Raw genomic sequence first — 18,004 nt, 5'->3', positions numbered from 1 at the left:
CTATTGTTTGTACTTACTACAGTGTCAAAACGCAGGTGTGTGAATGACCCAAATGTTTTCTGTTGCATTTGTGTAAATTATACAATGCCTAAGCAAAGAATGGTTAAAACAAAGTTTGTGAAAAAAGCTTACCATGCATATTTTAAAATGAAACTTGGTCACCAAGACAAGTGATGAGTGCCAAAGACAGTTTGTCGCTATTGTGGTGAGGATTATGGAAAAAAAACACTCACGCCATTTGCGATTCCACTGGTGTGGAGGTAGCCTACAAATCTTCTTAATGACTGTTACTTCTGTTTAGTTAATGTTAAGGGGTGCACTTCCAAAAATAAAAAAAAGTTGTGTATCCACAATTTGATTCAGCCATTAGGCCAGTTGCACATGGAGAAGATCTGATTGCTCCTTTTCCTCCAGCTGTTTTAGAGAAAATGCCAGAAGACGATGATGAAAATGAAGTTGATGCAATTACCGAAGACGATAGTGATATCTACCACCCTAAAGACGACTATACTCCACAATTATTCTCGCAGAGCGAGCTTAATGGTCTCGTACGAGATTTGAATTTGTAGCAGGAATCTACGAAATAGCTTGGCTCCCGGTTAAAAAGTAAGAAACTTCTGGATTACTCATGGTACAGACATAAAGAGGAAGAACTGGTTTCTTTATTCTCACAGAAAGATTCCTTAGTTTACTGCAGTAACGCAAACGATTTAATGCACTTCTCTGGCACCACTGAACATGCTCCTGTCCAGTGGGGATTTTTTCTAGACTCATCAACGAGGAGCCTGAAGGTGTGTTACTGCATAATGGGAACGTGTATGGGTCCATTCCTGAAGCTCATTCAGTTCAACTGAAAGAGGCGTATGAGTAAATGAAGACACTCTTAACAAGAATCCATTAAGAGGAACACATGGCTTATCTGTGGTGACTTCAAAATTATTGGAATTATATTAAGACAAGAAGCTGGATTCACAAAAATGCCTTACTTTATATGCGAATGGGACACTCGGGCACATTGGAGAGTGAGAGTTTGGCCAGAGCGGAGAAGTTTTGTGCCTGGAACTAATAATACCCTGCAAGGGCCGCTCGTAGAAACACAAAAAAAAGAAACTCTTGCTTCCACCACTACACACACAACAGGGCGTAATGAAGCAGTTTGTAAACGCTGTCTCACACAATGGACCCTGCTTCAAGTAACTTTTCAACAAATTTCCCTTCATCACAACGAGTCAATTTTTGTTGGTCTCAGATAAAGAAATTGATAAGGACGAAGATTTTGATGAGACAATGAAGAGGAGAGAAAAAGACGCATGATCCGCCTTGCGATCTGTTACTGAGATCTTTCTGGGAATAAGAAAGATCCTAAAGCATTTGCTGACAAAATGTTGCAAAATTTCGAGAAGATGGGATGTAATATGAGTTTGAATGTCTACTTTCTACACTAACGTGTCGACCACTTTCCAGAAAAGTTGGGACATTATAGTGAAGCGCAGGATAAACGTTTTAACCAAGATATTAAGGAGATGGAGAGGAGGTACCGCGGGAACTGGCCAAACTATTATGGCCGAATATTGTTCGATGTTGAAGAGGGAGAGTCATCATATACAAGGATCTGCGAGGAAGTGAAAGAAGAGAAAGTTTAAAAATTAATGAAAGACTGTTGACTTCATGTTTTTAGACAAGGTAGTCAAGAAATAAATTAGGGAGATTCTGTAGAGTATATTTTAAATGTATTTTATTTTTTAAATGTGCTTAGGTTAAAAACTCGCCTTGTTTGAAGTGGTGCTTGAATAGATTTGTGGGCTCAGAAGTAAAAATCGTCAAAATATTAGTCTTATTTGTTGTAAATACCTGACGCGACAGACAAAAAAGGAAGTTATTTCTAGAATCAGCATAAAATATTGATTCAATAACACCTATATTCAACAAATCATCTGACAAAAAGTTTTAAAATGCAGACTAGTGTTACCTATCTGGCTTCTGTTCCTGTTAGTGACATAAATAATAATGATTATGGTAGAAAAGTCTCTTCCTACCGCACGTAGGTAACTGGCACCTCAGGTAAATAATATGGTTCAAATGGCTCTGAGCACTATGGGACTTAACTTCTGAGGTCATCAGTCCCCTAGAACTTAGAACTACTTAAACCTAACTAACCTAAGGACATCACACATATCCATGCCCAAGGCAGGATTCGAACCTGCGACCGTAGCGGTCGCGCGGTTCCAGACTGTAGTGCCTAGAACCGCTCGGCCACTCCGGCCAGCGGTAAATAATATTAACTTACACAATTATTTAGTTCTCTTATAATTATATCTCATGCGGAGTTAAGATTTTTGAGACGCTAGACTGTTCGGAAAGATAAACGATCAGATCCCCTGCAGCTATTTTTGTTTCCCGTGGTTTTCCTAAATCACTTAAATGCCTCAGCATGTACTTTGAGTTGGCCACGATCGATTCCCTTCCCTATCTTTCTTCAGTCAAGCTAGTCACATTTCTAACAATCATTTAAATAAAAAACTTTTTAATATAACCCCTTTCTAAAAAAAGACTAAAAATTATAAAAATTTCTCCTAGTCTCATACGGGCTGTTAAGCCCCTACGGATAGTTCTGAAAATTTGTGCTTGTAATGTTTAATAGCTTTGATAATACATACAAAATTTAAAAACAAAAACGTGCGGCAAATACTGTACATAGCGAAACTTCCTGGCAGATTAAAACTGTGTGCGCGGACCGAGACTCGAACTCGGGACCTCCTCACAGCTCTACTTCTGCCAGTACCTCGCCTCCTACCTTCCAAACTTAACAGAAGCTCTCCTGCGAACCTTGCAGAACTAGCACTCCTGAAAGAAAGGCTCGCAGGAGAGCTTCTGTAAAGTTTGGAAGGTAGGAGGCGAGGTACTGGCAGAAGTAGAGCCGTGCGGACGGGGCGTGAGTCGTGCTTGGGTAGCTCAGGTGGTAGAGCACTTGCCCGCGAAAGGCAAAGGTCCCGAGTGCGAGTCTCGGTCCGGCACACAGTTTTAATCTGCCAGGAAGTTTCATATCAGCGCACACTCCTCTGCAGAGTGAAAATCTCATTCTGGTTACTGTACATAGTGTTCATTTCGACTGAAGACATTGAAATATCTCGACGTTACACATCGGATCAAAAAACAGGTATAATCCCAATTTGTTTGTCTCCGAGGGGGACACCCAATGATACAATACTCGACCCCCCTCCCCACCCGCCCTCACTCACCGTGCGTGGTTGGCGGGTGTCAGCTTCGAAATCTTCAATGGGAATCGCCGATTTTTATTGCTAGTTATCATTCCACGGAAAAATCTTCATATGCCTACTTTTCGTCTTAAGCATTTTCTTTGTTTCGCCACAGATGGCGCTGTAATTGGAGGAATAAAAATGGGTACACAATTGTAATTTACGAGATCCTCCTCAGTAGCCCCTGAACGTCCAATGGCATGTGGGACCCAACCTCCATGCTGCAAGGGTAGGACAGGCCAGTACTCCATAATTTCGAATTGTAAACCCCGTTCGCAACATGGCCGTGGCTCGAGGTGAACGCTACTCTATTTTTTCAATTAGAATAATGTTCAAACGTAGTACCACAGACTTCAATACACTTAGTGATCCGCTTTTCAAATGACTGTACGCGGGACAGAAGCATATTTGCGGTAATATCAGCATAGGCGTTTCCGATGCGGTCGACCATGTCTTCACGGCCTATTGGAACTTGCTGGTACACCATATCTTTTAAATATACCCTCAGAAAGAAATCCGGTGACGTCATATCCAGCGACCTACCGGGCGAATTAATAGGGTCACCTCTGCTGATACAACGACCAGTGTAAGAACGGTTTAATACCTTTCGTACTTCATTTGCGTAATGCGCAGGGCAACAGTCATGCTGAAACCACATACGTTGTCGAACGTCCAGGGCAACATGCTGCAGTACCACCAGTAGTTCCTGCTACAAAACCGTTTGACATTTGCGTCAATTCAACGTGCCATGGATAAAATTCGGACTAATGAGTTTGTTCCGCATGATGCCACACCATATGTTAACCAAGGACATTGATTTGCCATAACCAGGGGCGATTGTGTACACTTCAGTAATGCATGTTACGTCGGTTAACGCTACCATGGTTTGTGAATGCAGACTCAACGGAAAATAGTACTTCGGCAAAGAAAGTGGGGGTCGTTTGCATTTGTTGACGTGCCCATTCACAAAACAGTATCGACTACGTAAATCGACGCCCTGAAGTTCTTAATGCAGTGACACATGGTATGGATGATACTTATGACGATGCAGTATTGTAACAATATCCATGGGTTGTGATGCACTGCCGCTGGTAAAGCTATTTAATTAGCTTGTCCTGTAACATGTTTGCTTCGTTTCCTTTTGCCGTTCTGTACGACGCCATCAGACATAAAGGCGTTCACAATCTTGTAAAATAACGAACGTGAGCGAGCTTTCTCTGGAAAACGCTCGACCTACAAGGCAAAAGCAGCCTCAATATTTTTACTACACTCTCCGTAAATCAGGATCATTTCATTTTTTTCTTCCGTGGTTGCAACATTCATCGTCCACTTGCAAGTTCGTTCTCGAGATGATAGGTAGATGTGCAGGCAATGAACACTGCACAAGTATTGTCATGTTTAGAGCCGCTATCTGTTCTACATCTGCACGATAACGTGAGCTCAGATCACAGTGCCTGATATGATGGGTCGCTGCACGATAACGTGAGCTCCAATCGCAATGCCTGATATGATGGGTCGTAGTTCGCCACATGGCCACGGTGGTGCGTCGAGTAGTCCCCTGTTCGGTATGTCCAAGGAATACGAAGTTGCGAATGGGGTTTCCAGTTAGCAGTTATGAAATAGTGGCCCGTCCTACACTCGCAGTTTGGAGTTGGGATCCCACGTGGCATTGGATACTCAAGGGTCATTGAGTAGCATGGCGTAAATTACGTTTTCACCCATTTCTATTCCTCCGATTACAGCGCCATCTCTGGCAAACCGAAGGAAATGCTTCAAAGAAAACGTATGTAGATTTCACGGTACAATCTTAATCTGTGATAAAAAATGGGGGTTTCCATTGAAGATTTAAAAAGTTGCCTCCCCCCCCCTGCACAGGGTTGGAGGTCGAGTGTGTTATAGTTGGATGTCCCCCTCTGAGCCAAACAAACTGGAATCATAACTTTTTTTGATTCGGTATGTAGTTTTCGAGACATTGAAAGGTTTTCTGTTAAAATAAACACTCTGTAGATAATTTATGGATGAAAAGTTAACCTGTCTCGCAGTTTTATTTCCCTGCAAACGGTATGAGCTGTTGTGTGATTTTTCAACGACAGCTCAAAAATGGCTCTGAGCACTATGGGACTTAACTTCTGTGGTCATCAGTCCCATAGAACTTAGAACTACTTAAACCTAACTAACCTAAGGACATCACATACATCCAAGCCCGAGGCAGGATTCGGACCTGCGACCGTAGCGGTCACGCGGTTCCAGACTGAAGCGCCTAGAACCACTCGCCCAAACGGCCGGCCAACGACAGCTACTCTGTACAGTCCTTACTGTTACCTATTGCACGCGCCCCACGTTTTTCGTTTTGCATTTCACATGTATTGTCATATCCATTAAAAATTCACAAGCATTTTCAAGACATCTGCATGGGGTTATAAATCTTTTTGGGATTATGAGAAATTATTTTATACTTTTTACTCGGTTTTAAAATGCATTATATTAAAAAGTTGTCTATTTAAATACTTATTTTTTGTTTTCTTACACTGGGTATGTGAAATATTTCAATAATTTCACACATTTTGATGAAATTACAACACAGACATTTGCTAAATTTAGATTTCTTTCAGTTTCTGTTAACTTGAATCAACCAATATATTACTTCTCCCTACGTTTATTGAAATACCGTGAAAGTAAAAATTATAAAGGATAGATCTCACACGGACGCCTACCAGCAATCTTTCAGACCGCGAAATATTCGCAACTGGAACAAGAAGAGGGTGGAAATAGCAGCGATACAAAGAGCACCCTGCGTCCCACGGCAGACAGAAAGCGACATAATATTGCACTGTCATCCAGAGCTGAGCTATATTGAAAGTCTCAAGTCTTCTAGCTCATTGAGACGTTAGTTTGAAATAAATTGCAAAATTTGTACCGAACAGACAGAAAAGGTACATTCCGCCAGACACCGGGCAAGAAAGTGAGTTAATTTCAACGATAATGGTAGCAAAGACAAACGTAAGGTCAGACTTCAACAACAGAGTATGATAGCAGTGCCCAAAACGTGAAGAAATGAAAAGAGTACAAATTAGGTAAAAATGTGCAAGAAGAACTAGATAAATTGTTACCACTTACTGTTAATGGTGAAGGTAACAAAAGTCTCAAATTAACTACTTTTATGTCAATTTTGTAATGCCATTTGTAGCACTTTATGCACAGAGTATATCAGAGTTAATTGTAAATACTCTAACATTCTGCGTGGTGTCTGTTTGTTCTAAGTCGTATCTCCCTACCACTTTCGCGCAACGACGCTCTGAGCGTGTTTTTTAGGGAATTGACTAGTTTGAACCTGGGACCTGTTGCTGGTAAGGAGACGCCAGACCACACATGACATGTAGAGTTCAGAAGAGTTCAGTGAGATTAGCGATGGTATAGTCAAATACTTAATGATTTCAGCGTCAGCTCCACTGCACTCCCTGCAAAAGAATCTTAATACTAACTAAATTTAGTGGAAGGGGTTCAAGGCTTTCCTATTTTTAGTTATCTGGTAAAATAACGTGGAAAAAGCAGTTAAGTTTAACATTGGAAATTTTATTCTACTCAGAAAACATTGTTTATAAATTGCACTATTGATAAAAGGAAATGTTTTAATACAGGATGATAAAAACCAACTGTGTTCAACAATAATGTGAACGAATATTCCATGAATGGGTTTCCAAGTTCTACAATGGATCGAAGGATGACCTATGCCATATCACATCTATAATCTAGGTTTAAGTTAAGTTTCATAAAAAGAGAAAACTGTCAAAATGGTCTACAGTGACCCTCAATTATCTTTAATTACTTATCTAACTTGTCGTAAATTACAGTGGCTGATGTGGCTTCTCAATAATTATGTAACAGAAAAATCATCGCATTTCAGATTTTAACTTCACGTAGCAAATGTGAACACCATGAGACTTAATTGACGATCGACACTAGTATTACGTAAAAAGGGGATGTAACAGATGAGACTTCTGCAGTTCTGGTGGAAGCCTTATGCACTCAAAAATGCGGCATCGCATGCATTCATTACCTTGTCGGTGTTTAGGCAGCGTCAGGGGGCGGCGGGCGGCGCAGCTCCACCTTCGACGTCTCGGAAGCAACTCTCTCCTAACTTCTCCTTCCTACAATTTACCGAAGTTGGTTTAAAAAAAGCTATCTGGCTGTGTTTTCAACTGTCCAATCAGGATCTCAATGTTAACCTTAAGCTCCGCCTACAAAAGTTCTGTCGATCCAATGAGAAACGTTATACTTTTCGTGGTGGGGCAATGTTTTTAACGTTTGCAACATAACAGAGACGCGAAAAAGTCTCACGCTAAAACTTGCAGCTGGTGTGGCCCTTTCAGTGTTATCGTAAGATCTATACTGTTCTTCTGGAGGGCTCTATCTTTTAACATCGGCTGGGGGTGGTTCTGGCGGTCGGCTAGCGACGTGGGTGTCCGTCCCTTATCGTAGGGCCTCCTAGCCTACACGATTCTGCTCTCGGCTTCTGTTCTCGTTTCTCCCCTCGGAACTGCGTCTGTTTCACGGTGGGAAGGTATGACATGCATTTAGGCGTTCTTGTGTTAGTCTGTGGTATTCCATTTGCTCACTCGTTGATCGTATTACATTGGTTAATTTAATGTAAGGATTTATTTGGAGCTATGTGACATACTGCCGGATTTGCTATCATGTCAGGATTTTCATGGAAGGTGTTGGATTTGCCTGACACCTTACAATACGTTTCAGAGAAATACACGGTAAAGCCACAATGATGTGACCACCTGTCAAAAGCCTGAATAACCACCTTTTGCAGCGCAGACCGGTGCGAAATTGCGGGGAGTGAGTCTGAGGTTCTGGAAGCTACCGACAGGCTTGTGGAGCCGCCTCCAGTACCGAGGCCAGCTGCGCTAGGTCTCTCGGGTGAGGATCCATGGGGCGAAGAGCCCCATCGATGCGGTCGCACAGATTCTCGATTGGGTAGAAATCCGGGGAGTTTGGTGGCTAGGGGAATACGGTAAAGTCGTCTGGGAGTCTTCGAATCACGCGCATACACTGCGAGCTGTGTGACACGTTGCACTGTCCTGTAGATGACTTCGTGTCGAGGAAAAACAAACAGTATGTAGGGGTGGACATGGGCCCCACGGGTAAATGCATATTTGTATTGATAGATTGTGGCTTCCATAATGACGAGCTCACTCAGACCGTTACGCTCCCTCCTCTGGCCTGGAACCTTCGACGATTGTTTCAGGGTGTTTGCATGCAGACGTTCCACGCAGTAAGCGCCAGTGGCCTTGTGTCCAATTCACTTGTAAAGGCCAAATGTCGCCACTCGGTGGACGTAGAGTTGCGGACTGGCGTGCAGATTCCAGCCTTCGTCGCCGTTGAATAATACGTCGGCATAGGTGCGAGAACCAGGCGCCTGCTTCTGAGGCCCAAACGCAGTTCGCTGAACTGTAGTTGAGGAGACACTGTTCGTACCCCCTTGTTTCATCTGTGCGGGCAGTTGCTCAGCAATCGCGCGTTTATTCATACGTACACTTCGTCGCAGCCGTCGTTCACCCGTGTCTGTGCTGTACCACAATTACCTCGGCGCTAGTTTTGGACAGCGCCATTTTGGCATGCACTTTACACATTAATCACAGTAGCAAGCGAACAGTTTACAAACTTAGCCGTTTCGTAAATGCTTGCACCCTTGATGAGAAAGCCCTTTTGGATGTCAGATAAATCGCTCCGTTTCCTCATTACGATAGCGACTAAACTGTTTTCCCGACCACCTGACCCACTTTATGTACCCACCACTGCTAGTGCTGCCACCCGCCGTCTGTGAGTGGTTATTGCACGTCGACGTCGAACACGACAGCGGCTGGATTGGTGTGACTGGGTGGTGAAGATTTTGATTGTCACTTCCCTCTGTGTTTTTGTACCTACACTCTTTTTCCATTCCCGCAGATTCTTGTTGAAATTAGATATATGGAGCTAATGAACAAACGATTTATGAACGAATGAATGGAAAATAATGTCGAGAACTGAGGAAATTAACTTGGCTTTGAAGGCGTTGTAGCTATTATTTAGAGGAAATGTTATTGTCTCTTCCAGTTTTCTAGACGCACGGTAAAGGCTATATACGTTTCTGAACGAGCTCCAGTCTAATTACGTCTAATTATGTCACTACGATCCTTGTTCGATATCTGTTTAAGGAGGGGAGATAAGTTTTTACAATTCTGTGCGAAGGGAGGGTAGTGATATTTGAAATATAGCTGTTCACGCGATCCAGGACCCCTTATTTGTAAAATATAGACTTGCTGTTCGTTGAAACATTGTAGCGTTCTCGAGTCGTTAGACATGTTCCAGTTATCATGTTGACCTTCCCACAATACTGCCTTCAACATAACAATTTTTTCCAGTTCGTTCAACATAATGAAGATCTCGAAACAGGCTATTAGTATTAAAGAATGGGTCGCACGTTTGTTTCACAAGGCGCTTTCTTAGCCTAGTCCCGTCTTCATCATTGCAACATACGTGCGATCGCCCATTTCGCTTAAGTACCGTCTAGATGTGAGAACTGTGCTATTAGCTCTACACATATTTTTCTTACTCAACGAAACAAGGATCTCTGAAAAAGCATTTATAATCACCTAAAAAATAAAATTATTGAAAATAAGTAAAGTATTTGAAATGCTTCCACTAAATACTAAGCAAGACCATGTAAGATGCCGGTCGTTGTGGCCGAGCGGTTCTAGGCGCTTCAGTTCGGAACCGCGCTGCTGCTACGGTCGTAGGTTCGAATCCTGCCTCGGGCACGGATGTGTGTGATGTCCTTAGGTTAGTTAGGTTTAAGTAGTTCTAAGTCTAGGGGACTGATGATGGTTCAAATGGCTCTGAGCACTATGGGACTTAACTTCTAAGGTCATCAGCCCCCTAGAACTTAGAACTACTTAAACCTAACTAACCTAAGGACGTCACACACATCCATGCCCCAGGCAGGATTCGAACCTGCGACCGTAGCGGTCGCGCGGTTCCAGACTGTAGCGCCTAGAACCGCTCGGTCACCAAGGCCGGCAGTCGGACTGGTCTAAGCGGAGTTATCTGCAGTGATTTCAGAGCAGCTGACGGAATTCTATTCGTGTATCTAGGGGCTTCTGCATGTCGTGTCATGGGTGCGGGCACTGTTAGTACTGACAGTTTCATTTTAAATAGACGGAATGGTGCTAGTTAGTCACTGTATTTGTGTGAAGACTCGGTCTTTTCGTGCGTACAATTTCTTTGGAGCAAATGTATCAGGAGTTGTTACTGTTTCCTGAACAAAGTCAGAAGTTCTAAAACGCTCATAGTGTTTGTCATTTGAGTATTTATTCCTTCTGTATTAAGGGAATTTAAACAACATAGTCGAGTCAAGACTCCCTCTCACTAAAGCCATGTGGCTATTTTCCATCTTCTCCAAGCTTGACGCCCAGTCCTAAGCGACACCCACGTTTGGGATGTGACTAAGTCTGTGCACCGTCCTGCAGTCAGCACACTCCTGGTTAAGCGCGGGAGGTTAAATCCTTTTGTACTTCACACAGGTCAACGTTTGTGGTCTCACAGTGAAGGAAAAACGTGACCAGGCCGCTCGCCTATTTCGATCGCTTTTTGATGTGCGAATAAGTTCTAGTGCACTGTCTCATGGTTTCTAAGTCTTCCGCAAATGGCTGGAGGTAGACTACGAGAAAGCAAGCTCTCATCCGAAACTGGCGACATGCCTAATGAGTTAGCTAGTGAGTTATACTTACCATAAACTATTTTCGAGCAACTATGTGGAACACTGATTCATATTCGGCAAATCTGAGTCAAGCACCAACTAAATTTGGTGCTGAGACCACTGCGGTACGATTATAGTTGTGTGACAGAGACAACTGTCCTGGTGGAAAACGACAAGTCCCATACGTAAGGTATCAAATAGGGTGTATATGGCCTAAACAGTATTCACGCAGTTGACAGATTTTATAATATAATTTATTTATTTTGAACAGCCCTGTAACATATACTGCTGCAATGAGGATACGTACGTCTCACGGTGTGTGTGTGTGTGTGTGTGTGCGTGTGTGTGTGTGTGTGTGTGTGTGTGTGTGTGTGTGTGTGTAGAGCTTATTGGCTCATCGTGTAGCCTACAAGAACGTCCACGTGATGAAATAGGAGGCTTAGACTAATTCATCGACTAGAAAGCTCGTTTATATTTTTAGATGAGGCACTCACGATGTTACCCCACACACTGCAATTTTTACTAACATCTTAGTGACAAGAGTGGCACGCGAACGGATTTCTAACTGTTGTCGAGTGCATTTGCAACAAGGTATGGTGGACAGTATGCTTCGAAACAACCGACCATCGCATTCTCATCCGTATGTTGCGTCACAAACAAGTGCTTATCCCGCTGTATAAAACAAGCATACCTCTGCCAGATTCACTATCATTTTCTGGTACATACGGATGATAACAAGATAAAGTAAGGCGAGCTACAACCGTTATACCCGTTTCCAAACAATGGGCCATCACAAAATTCCGTCTTTCGACTTAAATTGACGTAATTCTGATGCATTTTGTCCCTAGTGAGTGACCTGAGAAGGTGATTCCAAAACTGAAAGTAAGTCACACGTTTTGATAGAGCGATTTCATTTCTTCCCGAACTCGATGTTACATTTGACCAAATTCGGTGTTACTTTTGGCCAAATTCGATGTTGCGTTTGGTCAAATTCGATGATGCTTTTTGCCAAATCCGGCGCAGTTCCTTTTCAAATTCGGTATTACTTTTTTGCCAAATTCGGTGTAATTTTTTCCGAATTTGGTGTTTACGAAATTCGATGTTATGTTTTGCTAAAATTAGTGATTTGTTTCCCAAAGTCGATGTTATTTTCGGTCTCACATAAAAGTTTCTTACACAGGAAATGAACCGTTATTTTAAGATTGTACGGAAACCTCAGATTTGAAGTCAAAATGCAACTTTAACATTCATTGCAAATATTAGTGAACTGCCTTCCTCAGATTTACGAAATTTTTAAATTACAAATTTCGTGGAACCTCACTCAAACCGCCAATGTTGCGGTATTTCATTAAAAGCCGATATTTTCGCGATATTTTTTATGTTACGTTTTTCGCGAAATTTTCCTGTCCCTGCTTATGGCCTAAAGACCCCTTTCTGGGTAGTAAAATAGCTGCAATAGCTGTGCTGTCAGGTGAGACCTTTCGCTTTCTCTGAGAGTTAGGGCGGTCTGGGGCAGCACCTCCTGAAAAAAGGAAGCCTGTGCACGAGTCCGTGAGGTCATCGCGCGTAGTTCGAAACATGTTTTGACGTCACGTAATAAGTGCACACGATCCGTTTCTTTTAGCAGGTACAGCAAGGGGGTCGGCACACGGTCACATCACAGGCTCCAGGATACGATTCTACACTTCTGTTTTGCTTTATTCGTGAGGAATGTTTGCGTGATGGCACTGCTTGTAGGGTATCGACATCTCCATCTCCATCTACGAGGGCAGTTCAATAAGTAATGCAACACATTTTTTTTCTGAAACAGGGGTTGTTTTATTCAGCATTGAAATACGCCAGGTTATTTCCCAATCTTTTAGCTACACAACACTATTTTTCAACGTAATCTCCATTCAATGCTACGGCCTTATGCCACCTTGAAATGAGGGCCTGTATGCCTGCACGGTACCATTCCACTGGTCGATGTCGGAGCCAACGTCGTACTGCATCAATAACTTCTTCATCATTCGCGTAGTGCCTCCCACGGATTGCGTCCTTCATTGGGCCAAACATATGGAAATCCGACGGTGCGAGATCGGGGCTGTAGGGTGCATGAGGAAGAACAGTCCACTGAAGTTTTGTGAGCTCCTCTCGGGTGCGAAGACTTGTGTGAGGTCTTGCGTTGTCATGAAGAAGGAGAAGTTCGTTCAGATTTTTGTGCCTACATACACGCTGAAGTCGTTTCTTCAATTTCTGAAGAGTAGCACAATACACTTCAGAGTTGATCGTTTGACCATGGGGAAGGACATCGAACAGAATAACCCCTTCAGCGTCCCAGAAGACTGTAACCGTGACTTTACCGGGTGAGGGTATGGCTTTAAGCTTTTTCTTGGTAGGGGAGTGGGTGTGGCGCCACTCCATTGATTGCCGTTTTGTTTCAGGTTCGAAGTGATGAACCCATGTTTCATCGCCTGTAACAATCTTTGACAAGAAATTGTCACCCTCAGCCACATGACGAGCAAGCAGTTCCGCACAGATGGTTCTCCTTTGCTCTTTATGGTGTTCGGTTAGACAACGAGGGACCCAGCGGGAACAAACCTTTGAATATCCCAACTGGTGAACAATTGTGACAGCACTACCAACAGAGATGTCAAGTTGAGCACTGAGTTGTTTGATGGTGATCCGTCGATCATCTCGAACGAGTGTGTTCGCACGCTCCGCCATTGCAGGAGTCACAGCTGTGCACGGCCGGCCCGCACGTGGGAGATCAGACAGTCTTGCTTGACCTTGCGGCGATGATGACACACGCTTTGCCCAACGACTCACCGTGCTTTTGTCCACTGCCAGATCACCGTAGACATTCTGCAAGCGCCTATGAATATCTGAGATGCCCTGGTTTTCCGCCAAAAGAAACTCGATCACTGCCCGTTGTTTGCAATGCACATCCGTTACAGACGCCATTTTAACAGCTCCGTACAGCGCTGCCACCTGTCGGAAGTCAATGAAACTATACGAGACGAAGCGGGAATGTTTGAAAATATTCCACAAGAAATTTGCGGTTTTTTCAACCAAAATTGGCCGAGAAAAAAAAATGTGTTGCATTACTTATTGAACTGTCCTCGTACATAACTATTCTGCAGTTCATAGTTAAGTTCTTGCCAGAGTGTTCACTGAATGACTTTCAATCTATTTCTGCACTGTTCCATTCAAATAGCATGGGAAAAGGACCTACACTTAAATCTTTCCGTGCGAGATCAGATTTCTCTTATTTTATTACGATGATCATTTTTGCCTATGTAGGTGGGAGTAAACAGAATATTTTCACATTCGGAGGGGAAAGTTGGAGATTGAAATTTCATGAAAAGAACTTGCCACAACGGGAAACACCTTTGTTTTAATGACTGCTACTCCAGCTCGCTTGTCATGTCCGTGACACTCTTTACCGTAGTACAAAACGTGTTGCCCATCTTTCAAGTTTCACGATGCCCTTCATCTGACCTTTCTGGTAAGGATTTCATACCGCAAAGCAATAGACTACAAGAGGATGGACAAGCATAATGTACAGTCTATCTTAAGTAAATTTGTTGCATCATCTAAGTGTTCTGCCAATAAAACGCAATCTTTGGTTCGCCTTCCCACAACATTTTCTGTGTTAGGCTAATTTAAGTTATTCGTAATTTCAATCCGTTGACATTTGATTGAATTGACAGTCTTTAGTGGTTTACTGTCCAACCGAAATTTAACGAATTTCTTTTAATACTCATATGGATAACTTCACACTTTTTATTGTTTAGAGGCAACTGTCACATTCCACGCCATATCAGATATTCTGTACAAATAATTTTGTGATTGTGTTTGAGCTTTTGAGGACTTTACTAGACAGTAAACGACAGCATCATCTGCAAACAATCCAAGAAGGCTGCTTAGATTGTTTCCTAAATAGTTTATGTAAGTTTAGAACTCCAGAGGGGCTTCCTTGGGGAACACCAAATATCGCTTCTGTTTCACTCGATTATTTCTCGTCATTTATTACGAACTGACAGGAAAACACGAATCCAGTCGCACAACTGAGACGATACTCCATAGACACACAATTTGATTAGAAGCCGCTTTTGAGGAATGGTGCCAAAATTCTAGAAATGTAGAAATAAGGAATCAACTTGAGATCCTCTGTTTATAGAATTCATTGCTTCTTGTGAGTAAAGATCGAGTTGTGTTTCGCAAGAACGATGTTTTCTGCATCCCTGCTGACTGTGTCACTACATAATTTTCCTCGAGGTAATTCGCGATGTTCGAATACATCGTATGTTCCATACCCTGCTGTAATTCTTAAGTCATTGATATGAGTCTGCACTTCAGCGAAATTCTTCGATTTCCTTTCTTGAGTATTGTTGTGACTTGTACAACTTTCCAGTCCTTAGGTACGGATCTTTCTTCGAGTGAGTGGTTGCATATGATGGTAAATATGAAACTATGAAATCCGCAGACTTAGAAAGGAACCGAACTAGTATACAATCTGGCCCGGAAGAATTGCTTTTTTAAGTAATTTGAGTTTCTTTGCTACACCAAGAGTATGTGCTTGGTTCAAATGGCTCTGAGCACTATGCGACTTAACTTCTGAGGTCATCAGTCGCCTAGAACTTAGAACTAATTAAACCTAACTAACCTAAGGACATCACACACATCCATGCCCGAGGCAGGATTCGAACCTGCGACCGCAGCGTCGCTCGGTTCCAGACTGTAGCGCCTAGAACCGCACTGCCACTCCGGCCGGCGTATGTGCTTGTAAGTTGCTTTTGTTGGTAGCTGTTCTTGGTTCTAATTCTGAAGTGTTTACTGTGTCATTCTCGGTGAACGAATTGCGGAAAACCGTGTTTAGTAACTTCGCTTTAGGGACACTGTCGTCAGCATTCCTATCATGCAGTGAAGGTACTGATTGTGTCTTTCCGCTGGTGTACTTTCCATATAACCAGAATCTCTCTGTATTTTCTGGAAGACTTCGATACAGAGCTTCATTGTGAAAAGTGTTAAAAACATCTAAAATCCGCGCTAAATTTCGATCTTCTGTAAAACATCACCAATCTTGGAGATTTTTCAGTCTTTTACATCTGGCGCACAGTTTGCGATGCTTCTGATAGTGTAGAGACCTCTGTCCTGACCTGATCTTTGCACCTTAGGGGATCTGTTCCGTCTCGTATTAATTTATTTGATATCAGTCTCTCAGTTTCCGTCAGAACCATTCCTTTGAATTTAAGCCACATGTTCTCCACGATTTAGAAGGAGGGAGTTCTCAAACGCATTTTTTCTGCTTTTTAAAATAGGTATATCTCGCCTTTGTTTTTTGTATTTTGGATGTTACGGCATTCAGTGTCGCCACAGTGATCTTGTGGTCTATGATTCCTATATCCGTCATGATTCGGGGTAATTGTTACTACATTTTATATCCTCTCTACTTTGACCATCATCAGTTACTTTGCTCCCCAAATAGCAAAACTCATTTACTACTTTGAGTGTCTCATTTCCTAATCTAATTCCCTCAGCATCGCCCGTTTCATACCTACCACCGATTTTAAATATTTATTTTCGGCACCATATCTAGGCTAGATTTAAGTCGCCACCAACTATAATTGTATGAGTGGGCACCAATACGAAAGAAGAATCTAATTTTCTTTGAACCTTTTTGCAATTATACCATCTGAGACGGGGTACGTAAAAGGAATCAACTTAATTTGTTCCATGATAAATTACTTCCGACATCCTGAAACACGCCATGGCCAATTCAGTTTAATCAATTTTTGTACACCATTAGGTCCTTGGTTTAAACTTCGGCTGAATTTATCTCCAATTTCCTACAACTTCCAGTCCCTATAACTACATGAGCTTCAGCGCTTTCTATTGGCACATTGAGCTCTGGTTCTTTCCCAACACGATTCGACAGTTCACAACTTCTGGGTGAACAAAATAAGAGCCCCATGTCTTATGAACAACTTACAGACAATTCAATCGCTTACCGTAAATACTGAATACAGAGAAGTAAATTATTATTATGAAAAACAATTAACTGAACATTCAGTAGGTCAGTAGTTCACAGGGGGTGCTGAAAATGTTCACCACAAACTTCGATATGCAACTCAGCACGTCTCAACATGTTTCTGGAAACGTCTGATAATTCGTTTGGTGTGATTTCCGTAATCGCATTGCGAATGTTTTTTTCAACTCTTCAATTGCATACGCTTTGTCACTGTAGACTTCACCCTTTAAATTGCCCCATAACTAAAAATCATATATAGACGAATCGGATGCCCGTAAACCTGCGGAAACTGTTCGTTCTTCTCCGAAAGTTTCATGGGCGTATGACACTAAAAACCATGAAGTATGTGCCGTAGCACCATCTTGTTGCAAAAACGCATACTCTCGTTCTTCCTCCTTTAGCTGGGCTGTGAATGGTTCTCACAATCCCGTTACATACACTTGGGAGTTCACCGTCTTTTTAAAGGCAACGGGGTCTACAATCCGTTGGCCGGAACTATGCTCCAAACGCTTACTTTCAAATCATGCGGAGGCATCTGAAGGCGTTCCCTGGGATTATCGGTTGACCAATAACGTGTGTTTTGAAAGTTCACGTACCCGCTAAACGATGCTTCGTCGGAACTAAAGTAAGGATTTGGATCCATAGTCATCAGCGACATGCGTGAATAACCATTCGCAATAGTGTTGTCGTTGTGCTTGATTCGTAGGTTTTCATGTTTACATGTCTCTTGCTTTGTGTGGTCGCATATGTAACAGTTTCAACATGTTGTAGCATGACGTTCGCTTAATGCTTAGTTGGAAGAATAACGTTCTGTTGATTTCCATGGATTTCTTATGATAGTCTCGTGAAAACGTTCAATATTTTCCGCCGAACAAACTTGCTTTACATGGTTAAGTTTGGCTTTAGCGACGGAACCTTTTGCTAAAAATTTAGTGGCCACTTTCTACAGAACACTTTTTGGAGGAGCAGCTATCCCTGGATGTTTTATGT

General features: G+C 42.5%; 1 protein-coding gene across 1 annotated transcript in view; it reads left to right on the top strand.

The window, feature by feature from the left end:
• LOC126480348 (G-protein coupled receptor Mth2-like) overlaps positions 1–18,004 on the top strand; it is a 247,377-nt gene that overhangs the window by 182,018 nt on the left and 47,355 nt on the right. The window lies entirely within an intron of this gene.

This window comes from Schistocerca serialis, chromosome 1 (genome assembly GCF_023864345.2).
Source record: "Schistocerca serialis cubense isolate TAMUIC-IGC-003099 chromosome 1, iqSchSeri2.2, whole genome shotgun sequence".
NCBI classification, from domain to species: domain Eukaryota; kingdom Metazoa; phylum Arthropoda; class Insecta; order Orthoptera; family Acrididae; genus Schistocerca; species Schistocerca serialis.
The sequence above is the reverse complement of the archived record's forward strand: the minus strand, read 5'-3'. Positions and strand labels throughout refer to the sequence as shown.